Source organism: Alligator sinensis, unplaced genomic scaffold (assembly GCF_000455745.1).
Source record: "Alligator sinensis unplaced genomic scaffold, ASM45574v1 scaffold91_2, whole genome shotgun sequence".
In the NCBI taxonomy this organism is placed as follows: Eukaryota; Metazoa; Chordata; order Crocodylia; family Alligatoridae; genus Alligator; species Alligator sinensis.
The window spans coordinates 906,260-916,818 of NW_005842529.1; positions in this window are offsets into that span (position 1 = coordinate 906,260).

The window sequence follows — 10,559 nt, forward strand, 5'->3', positions numbered from 1 at the left end:
CCTTGCAGTGCAGAGAACACCAGACTGTGTGGTATATGACACTGCAAACCTGTTGGCAGTGCCACATACCGCATGACTGTGCTCATCTGGACACGTCCTTAGCCTTGTAATTAGCTCCTCCCTAGCTTGCTCCTGCGGCCATATAGCCGAGGGAAAGCAAAACTTGGGGACAGCTGAACCCCAAGCCTCCAGGCTTGGGCCTGCAGATAGGATGCCTGCCAAAGGAATCGGAAGTATCTGAAGGCCCAGGCTGAAAAGTCCTGGGTGGAGAATACTTGCCAGTAGTAGAGCCACATAAGGTTTTTGAATAATTCAAAGGATTCTGAGCTGATCTGACTAATTTGACTTGGGACATGAAAAATGTTCCTTCAAAAAAAAAAAATTAGCTTCCTACTAACCAGCTTCCAGAGGGAGGATCTCAGCTACATGCCTACTTTATGGAAATGGGGGATTCCTCCCTAACTTGTTCCTGTAGCCTTTGGTTAAGGGCAAGTGAAACATGGGGGCATCCAAATCCCAAACCTCCAGGCTTGGGCCCACCTATGTGCAGAGATTTGGGAGTATCTGAAGCCCCAGGCTTAAAAGTGTGCAGTGGGTAGATACCTGCCAGTTGTAGTGTCACATATGGTGTTTGAATGATTGAGTGTTGCTCAGTCAAGAGGATTCATAGTGGATTTGGCTAATTTGACCTGGAATATGAAAATTAAAAAATAAAATAAAATCACTTGCTTGCCTCTGCCAGTCTCCTCTCCTTTTTCTATACCTACTTCCTTCTCCATCCTCTTCTCTCTCCGGTTCCTGAATCAGAGGCCAGCTCAAACCAGACCTGTTAAGTATCATCTAGGAGCACATCCCCACTGGGGAGCTGTGCCCCCATGCCTATCCCCAAATCAGACACACACACACACACACACACAAACCAGCCAGGGAGACAAGGTTGTGTGGACAGTGTTTCAGTTGATTCATTATTTCAGATGCTGCTCAGCACAATGAAGATGGTGGGTTCAAGCTGTGAAAGACCCTTTGCTCTTGCTTCATATTTTTTGGACTCTTTCATTGCACCCAGGTTCTGAACTAGCTAAAACAGTGATTCCCAGCCAGGGTGCCTTGAGATCCTTTCAAGGGTGCCATGCAATGTTAGCACTGTTAGGTGTGCATATGTGCTTACAAGTTAAACCCAGAGATTTCAAATAGGAAGTCATAGTATTAAAAACATCCTGGCCTGTTGTGGCCTTTCTAAGTTTTTTAAAACATAAAAATTGCTCTATTATTTCCCATAGTAAAAAAATGAGCATAATGTATGAGCTGGTATTTTCTGAGGGGTGCCTTGAGTCTAATGAGGGGTGCCTTCTATCTAAGAAGGCCAAGATCCACTGAGCTAGAAAATCACTTGCTCTGTAGGGTGAGTATCCTAACTATTCACTTAAACTTACTGCTTAAAAATAATATTTCAAAAAGTAGTACACAAGTGTTTTAAATAACAGAAACATAGTCACATTTTTAGGGTCCCTAATCCTTCAGCTGACTTCTAACAATGAGGTTCCTTACTTTTGAGGATTGTCCACTAGACTGGAACATGCCTGGGCAAAGATATGGCTGCTGCATGGCAAAAAACATTTTGCTCAAGTCTGAACTCCAGGAAGCAAGAAAGGAAGTAACAGGTCACCAAGCAGGGTATCTAGTGCACCTGACAAAGCCAGTCAAGGAATCACATGATAAAGACATTAAAGATCATAAGTAAAGAGTCTTTTACTAGACTTTGTAGAGGATACTTGTATGGGAGAACAGAAAAGAAGAGATGGAATGGAAGGAAGACTCATATGTTCATTCAGAGGTGAAACAAGCATATGGAGTAGGGGGCTCCTGGACTCCTTAGTGCAGTGGGGGCAAACATTTTCAACCAAGTGCTATTCTGATCCCTTCCCCCACCTGATCAGCCATTCTGCTTTTAGCTTGCTGTCCTCTGTTCCATGTCCAATCTGCTGCTCTGTTTTCTGCTTCCTGTCCTATATGCATTGGCGACATGAAGGGGGTGCATGCGGGTGCATGTACACCCCCTGAGATTGTCACTGCATCCCCTCCACAAATGCTGCCGGCAGCATCTGCAGGCAGTCACCACTTTCCACCCCCCGCCAACCCTCGCCGCCAGTGGCGTCTGCAGGCGGTCACCATCCCCCGCTGCTGACACCACCACAGCCACCTGCGGGAGCTCCCCACTCGCCACTGCCATGCCCCCGCCACTGTTGCCGCTGCCTGTGGGCAGTCGCCGTGCCCTCCCCAGTCTCCAGGGGCAGGCGGTGTTCATGCCTATATGCTACTGTGCTTCCTGCTTCCTCCTGGATCTGCCACATGCCACACATAGAGGCTGCCTCTGCCACCTATGACCTTCAGGTTGGCCACCACTGCTTTAAAGGACTATGACTTAAGTCCAAATAACACTTCAGTGGGAGAAGGAAGCTGAGGCAAAGAAATGTATATAGATCTGTTTTCTACTTTTCTACATCTGCCTATTTCTTGTGCTAGCTAATTGAAAGAGGAATACATACAAAGCTTATGTATGTATTTGCTTCAACACACATGAAGAGGTGACCTCTAAACCCAGAGTGCCCATGGCTGGGGGGCTATAGCTGAGAGGTGACATATACCTAGGAAGTGTGCCAGGGAGGCCAAGAGCTAGGGATGCTGCCTGCTCAGACCATAGAAAGCCCAAGAGTCCTGGGCCCTATGTAGTCAGACTCAAACACAGTAGCTCGGTGAGTATCCAGAGGAGGAATCTTTACCAGGGCTGTGCAGCAGGAAGGCAGAAGAATAAAAGAGGGTTCATCACTGCAACTAGTTAAATTATATGAGCATTCATTTTTATCATGTGGGAAAACAAAAAAGGTTTTGCTATCATCATACTAAAAATTCTAATTTTTAAATATACCTTATATACACATTTCTTTATTTTAGGAGAGAAAAGGACAAACATAGAAAAGCTTAAAGCAGCTAGCGAAGAGCCTGTTTACACTGACAGTTTTTTTGGTATAGTATAATGTGTCAATATAAATTGTTACAATTATATCCCTGATTGTAACTCTCCAGCTGGAGATTCTTATTCCTGTATCAAAATGCCTTTTCCAGTTTAACCTATGTCACTTGGGAAGAGCATTAACCTAAAGCAAAAAGGATAAAAGTACCTCTATTCAAAAATTAAGTTCTATAACTGTATCTGTGGCTGTTCTGGTAGAGGTCTTAAAACCTTACCCTGTAGATGAGTCTGAAGGTGTAAGCAGAAGTAGTTTAAAACAAGCTGGAGTACTTATCCAGTCCATGAGAATTTAAGCACTTTTCTTAAGCAAAGTATTTCTTCCCCCCACCCTCTGGTTCCTGTTAGCTCCTTGTTCCAGACTCCAGCTTAGACCTCTGTGCTTCTGACAGCTGGTTCATCTTGGTGAATTTGCCCACATCCTAGCCCCACAGAGCTTTAGTTGCCTACTTCGCACCCCCCCACCCCGGCTAGTGACTTCAATCTGGATTTTTGTCTCCAGGTTCCTAACTCTCCCCTTGACTTGTGGTTCTACCCTTTGGTGACCACCTATATCCTGGACCCTTAAAGACCTTGCTTCCTGACCTGCCTTCTCCTCATCTCGTGTGTCCAGTCTAGAACATTGCTTCCCTGACCTTGTTTGTTCCTGGTCCCCTAAGGTGTGACCCTCCAGACTGACTATGTTTTGGCAGTATTTCTGACAACATTGCTACTATCTGCCTCTGTTAAGGAGGTTTTATGCTCTTAGGAAATGTGTCCTGCAATTTATATGTTCTGTGAAGCTTGTTAGAAGAGATTCTAATTATCTTTTGAAAGATGTACATACTCTGAGCCAAGCTGTCAGAATCAATGAGGGGATTTTTCTGTCTGAGAGATTATTAGTGCTCCACAGCTACACTGATTTTTGATTGATCAGTTAAGCATCTGCAACAAGAAATCAGGTGATGAAAGATGATTAATGTAATTATGTATTCTGAATAATGGAAATGAAGGTTTGTCCACATGGGAAAGCTATTGCAAAATAGGTAAAGAGGTGAATTTTAAAGTGCAGCAGCTCTTTTTCACTAATTCTTTGCAAGGATATTATATTCTTCATTAAGGGGGCCTATTCCACACTAGTTTCTCATTCAGAGAAACCCTGAGTATATTCACTCATCATAGATTCCACGTTATACATAAGCTAAAGTGTACTACTCACAAGATTTTACATGCTTTATAGATATGGTGTAGAGCAAGAGAAAATGGGGATGTGGGTGTTAGAGTGAGGAGGGATGTGGGTTTGTGGGGGAGTGGTGCTGGAAGAGTGCAGGGAGTAATAGGAAGAAGGTGGAATGGGACAGAGGGGCTTGAGAATGCAAAGAAGGCATTAGGGATGAAAATAAGTAGGGAGAGGTTGGGGGTGGGGTGAAACAGTAGGGTTAGAGCCAGAATGGGTTTGGGAAAGGGGTTTAGAAGGAATAGGAGGTGAGAGGTGCACTTGAGTGAGTAACAGGAGCTATGGGGGACAATAGGAGCTGAGATGTAAGGTCTGTCAGTCTCACATTTTTTACTCCTGTGTCTGTGCCAGGAGCATGGAGGGAGCCCTTTTTCCTGTCTTGTATGTATATGCTAAGAATTGAGGAAAGCACGGACTTCTGTGCATGGGTGAGGGCAAGCTGCCACTGTGGGCTTTGCCCTGGGTGCCAAACTTTCTTGCTACAGCACTGCCTTTAGGTGTGTCAGAACCTCTCTTCCTGATTCAGGAGTTCTCTTGAATCCCTTCATGTGAGTGGAAACTTGGGAGAGGAGGAGGCTGTCTTCTGCAAGATATGAGATCCTTTCCCATTCTATTTAATGTAGTCTGGCTATCTGGAGAAACTTAGTCCCCTTGGATAGGGAGCTGAGTACAGGCTTTGACATTGGAGAAGGGAGGATGAGAACACCCAGATAAATGGACCGGTTCCCATGTCTGAGTTATTGTTTCAAGCTGTTTTTTTTTCCATGGAGTATTCTTATACAGCTGAGACCATCTCATTGAAATTAATTGGCCTCCTTGAGGCTCCTGCACTGCAGATGGATGCACAAAAACCCTTGCCCACATACTGGTTCCAGATCTGGGATTTTGCATCACAACTCTGCTATCCCTTCCTGCTTCCAAATGATAGAGTCATTCCTCACAGTACCACCAATTCTGTACCTCTCCTTGGCTTCTCCAGGATTGTCAGGGACAAAGATTGGCATGGAGGCTGGAGTGGTATGTAGATGGGATGGAGAGGGTTGAATTAATGGGCATAATGGAAGGACTGAGAATCCCCACAGTGAGAAGACAAACGTACAGTGCACCTCTGCAGAAAAACCTATAACATTGGGTTCTGAACTGAAGTAAACTTGATTCCTCAAGGTGTACATGTACTTCATCATACTGCACTAAACACAGTGAATGCATTTGGAGTGCATGCAAGGGACAAGGAATGGAATAATGAAAAATTATTCTCAAGAAACAGCAAGCCTGAACAAATCTAACGAAAATTGAGAAACACATTTAACAGGCAATATTTCTCACCCTACTTCCATCTATTAAAACTAAGGCAAGATAAGAAAAGTAATGTTTAAAAAATGGGCATTGGTGTTCAGCTTATTATAGTAGGATGAAATACACATTTTTACACACACACACACACACACACACACACACACACACACACACACACACAACAGCGCTTGCGCACCACAAGTCATTCTGGTTTTACACTGGACTGCCTCTTTTGAAATCAGTTAACAATGGAACATATCTTTGGCTGGTAAAAAAATAAACATAGCTGTACTGAGTCTATAATAGCTATGCTGATTTATGCTATCTGAATATTGGGGGCAGTGTGTTATGCATATTATATGGTCAGTGATGAATAAGGTCTGAGATGTGTAATGCATTTATGTTTGTTATATGGACAATGTAAAATATTTGATGTCCTTAACCATCCTATAGCCCAGTGGTTCTCAGACTTTTTGGACTCGAGGCATCCCTCAGTGGACTTAAGGCACCCCTCCATAACTTGAGTGAATTGAGTAGCTCTTAATTTTAAGCGCCCCCCCCCTTGATATATTACAGTGCTTACATCCATATATGGGGGTTGGGCATTAGGGGTGGAGGACTGTCCAGCCAGGGAAAAGCCTTAACCTGGCTGATCTGTTTAGTTTATCTGATTATCTCCTCACATCTCACTTATCTCCTCACATCTAATCCTTCAAAGGATCTGGTGGCACCCCAGGGTGCCCTGTCACCCTCTTTGAGAGCCACTGCTATAGCCTTTCCTTTTAGTTGCATGGGTGTTCTAGTCTTGTTCATTACCAACCTAACCTATTTTTTAAACAACATTTTCATTTTTGGATAAAGCCTAAAGTAGTACTATGCATTCAATTACAAAGGAAAGGAAGTCCATAAAATTGTTTTGACATGTGGAAGGCTGAAATATAATACTAATGAAAACGTAATAAACACAAATTCAGAACCTTTACAGGCTGAGCTAATATGATAGCCAGGAAATGCAGTTTGGCTTTCTCATATATTCAGATTTTCATTTACAAGTGCCCCTAAAAATAATTTGAAAAGTACCCAATTCTGTTAAACTCCTAATGTAAAGCAAGGACATGAATAATGTGTATCTTCAAGTTAAAAACTTCAGGCAATGACTACAGATGAATGTTTCTGCAAATATGAGAGGGAAGAGAGGGGGAAGGGATCTTAAACAGTTTTCACAGTTTCTCATAATCAATTGTTTTTAATCTGCCTTCCTGCCTTTAAGAACCCTTTGAAACTTACTGATATCCTGTGTCCTGCTGATTTGACATATTTTATTTCTATGAAGGTACTTTCCACATTGCCTGTTAATGTTGCCATAACATTCAAATGAAAGTGTGCAATTGTTTAAGCAGCCTCTGAAAAAGATGGATTTATTGTCAAGCCCACTATTATGAATGAAGTCATACTTACTGAAAATGAACAATTGAAAAAATTCAAGCTAGGACGGAGATCTCAAGAGAAAAAAATTAATTACTCTTCATCCTAAGTATGGGGGGAAAAAAGTGCAGGGTACTACTGTGAGTTACATTATTAAGCTCTAATTTATGTAATATACAAACCAAGAAGGAGTTGACAACCAGAACATCAGTATTTTCGCCTCAACAGCAACCCCCCACGTCCCAAAAATGCTGTTTTTTGCTGAAGAATTTTTTATTGTGTTAATACACCAGCAACACATTTTCAGTTTGGTACCAGACAAATTATTACAGACAGCAGAGCATGTCAAGAAAAACAGGTGAAGATATCAGATTACATGGAAAATAAGCATGTGAAGTTTTTAGAGCCTGGAATTTTTGTTTTCAGGGTGCAAGGCTAACACATGCCTGTTTTAGAAGCACTCAGTTAAAAAATCTTAGGTGGAGGTGGGGTGAAGGACTGATCATTTATTTTTACTCTATCTTGATTGCAGTCCAACAAGTGCAGGAACTTGTTGGCTCATATGTGTTAAAGATAGATGCTGTCATCCAGTATCTACCAAGTTTGATTAAAAATCTTACAGAAATAGGGCTTCTCAAGGGATTTTGAGTACTTCCTGCTTCTCGTTAGGTTGGTGCTTGTGTTTATATTTATAATTAGAACAAAAACTGTGAGCGTATTTAAAAATTAAAAATAACGTTTGTTTTGTTTAATTTTTTTTAACCTTATGAAAGGATTTTTTGGGTTATGGGCAAAAACAGAAGAGAGGAAAACCCTAAAGTTAAAGCATAAGATTGGAAGTTGGGATGCCTAGCTTCTATTACTAGATCTGCCAGAGATGTCTGATGACTTAATTGTGGTTGTAAAAAAATTAATTTAATCTTACTGACCTAAGTATGATGAGTTCTGAAGAAGAATGTGCTCACATATATACCCCTGTGTTTATCAGAAATCCTAATGAAATAATATGCAGTCATGGGGGAGGGGGAGGGGGGATTTCTAAGATGGGGAATTCCAAAAGGAGCATGGGGGCTTTCTAAGATGCTTATTGGGGAATATTGGAGCCTGCAACAGAAACATGTAAGGATAAATCTTGTTTATTCCTGAAATATTTCCACTCACTGAAGTACAAAGTTAATGCAGTTTGGATCTCAAAATATAAATTGGAGGGAGGAGGAGAGGGGTCTCTATGGCAGCTGTAGGGGGATGATCTCATCTAATTATCATGTTCAAGTTTGTATATATTGAATAATTTATTTACTATAAGTCAACTAATTTAATTTTCAAGACATTTTTGTAACTGCATCTGTTATCTTAAATGATTTTTTCTCATAGTTCCAGCAGAGGACTGACAGTCAAACTTCCTGTATCTATTTCCAATTCTGACATTGTTACTGTGTACTGTATGACAAGTCAGTTAGTCTCTCTCCGCCTCAATTTTTCCCCACCTGAAAGTAATATGTACCCACTGAATTTTGTCAGGCAGGTTGTATAACAGAAAGGTAGGTGTCTGTGTTGAGATGAGTTAAGGTTGAGTGTATGCATCAGTACCTTTAAAGTACAAAGACATTGCAGGGATGGTGCAGGTATCCCCAAACTGAGCATTATAAACAGGATGAAGTTCACACTCAAAAGAAATTCAAGCATGTTTAAGGAATGTATATTTGACATCAATTTTGTACTGGAGATAGATCATGGAATAACCACATGATAACAAATAAGGCATTTTAGGGGGTGTAGTTCCAGGTTAGGTTATATCCTTTTTCCCCACTCTAGCAATGGAAGGGGCTGGTAAGGTCGCCCCCTCTGTGCTCAACATCAGAGAATCAGAGCACAGAATTCTTAAATCAAGAACAAGTAACAGATATGCCTGGAAGCATATCTCAAGAGTGTCTGGCTTAACTCTCATTTCCACCTTACACAGTTCCGGCGTATAAAATGGTTCTAAAATTTGTCTAATATATATACATATACATTCAATTTAAGGCCCATTTACACTGCCTCCTGATGGAGAGGGGCTTCATCTAAATGGCTTCTTTTCTTTAGTGTCCTACAGTGATTAATCAGTGGATCAATGTGTTTTTTTAAGTTAAATTTGACTAAATCTTATTTCACCTTCAAGCATATAAGTGGCACTTGCATAGCCACATTGAAGCAATTTTTGGTAATTTACAGGGTCTAGAATCCATGGAGCTAGACTTGCTCTGCACTTCTCTACTGAGCGTGCTTATTTGGCTGCACTGGTAGGGGAAGGACTAACTCACGGCCTGGGGAGTTGGAGATGGAAGGCCAAACCTCCTCTGGGTGAGGGGGGCCTAGAACCTGTCTTGCTCGCACGCTTGAAAAACAGTAGCATAATTAGGAGCAAGTGACTGAATCAACCACCCCAGATGCCACTTTTGATGGGGTGGGGGACATGCAAAAAATGGTGGCTGTTATGGCTGCCTCTAGCTCACTGACCTATCCTGGACACAGAAACTGTTTGTTATGCCTCTGTTGGCAAGTCTCTGACCCACTAATCTATTGAGCTAAGAGGCGGGAGGGTCCTTTTGCCCCTCCTTTTCTATTTTACATCTGGCAGGTAAGGTCACAAGGTCATTCCATTCTGTTACAGGTGGAAATAGAATCTACACTGTGTGGAAGTGCCAAAAAACTGCCATTACACTGCTACGTAAGTGCCGCTATGATGTGTGAAGTTGAAATAGGATTTAGCCCTTACTGTTGTTTGTGTTACTGTGGTGCTGACAGAATAGCTTTAGATCAGGACTCTGTTGTTCAGCTTGTTGCACAGGCACAGAGCCACAAGATGGGCCTAGATCCCATGTTGTTTACAGTTGCCTTTTGTAAAGAGTCTTGGCCTGTTCTGAATGTTTTAAGAAGCTATTATCAAGAAGTAATAGGTCCTAACCCTCCAAAACCATACATGCTGGTCTAAAATACGTGAGTATTCTCATAGACTTTGGTAAGATTCGTTGTGTTTAAAGCTAAGCAAAGGAAGGAGGTGGGAATAGGGTGGTAGGTACCTTCAGATCTGAGTTTGAAAGGAGAAAAAAGAGCATTTTACAAACCAAGATATAAAACAGAAATGCTTTAATGTCTGCTTTAAAATTGTCAGTGGATATATTTTAAATGATTCCTTTGCATTTGGAACACAAAAGGCAATAGCGCTGTCCTACTACAAAAGAAGCAGGAAGTGAGAGAAACTAATGATAAAATAACACGAGCAGTCTCTGTATTGCTGTTGAAGTTAAGTGACCTATAGGTAAGTAAGGAACGAAACTAATTAACAAGCTATTAAGTTGTTGTTGTTTAATTCATTAATAATTTAACAATAATTTAGAAACACAAACATGGGTTTTTTTATAGGGGGTTGTATTTTATTTTTGTAGTCTTGACACTATACCAGCCTACTTGTGCTGCAGATCCACTCCATTCTTCATTCCCTTAAAGCTTGCACAGTGATGTAGACTTGCTGAGTCCAAGTGGGTGACCAGGGCTGGTTTCAGAGGGGTGAGTTGTAAGTTGGCAGCCTTTTGTGTTCACTCTGGCGGAGCA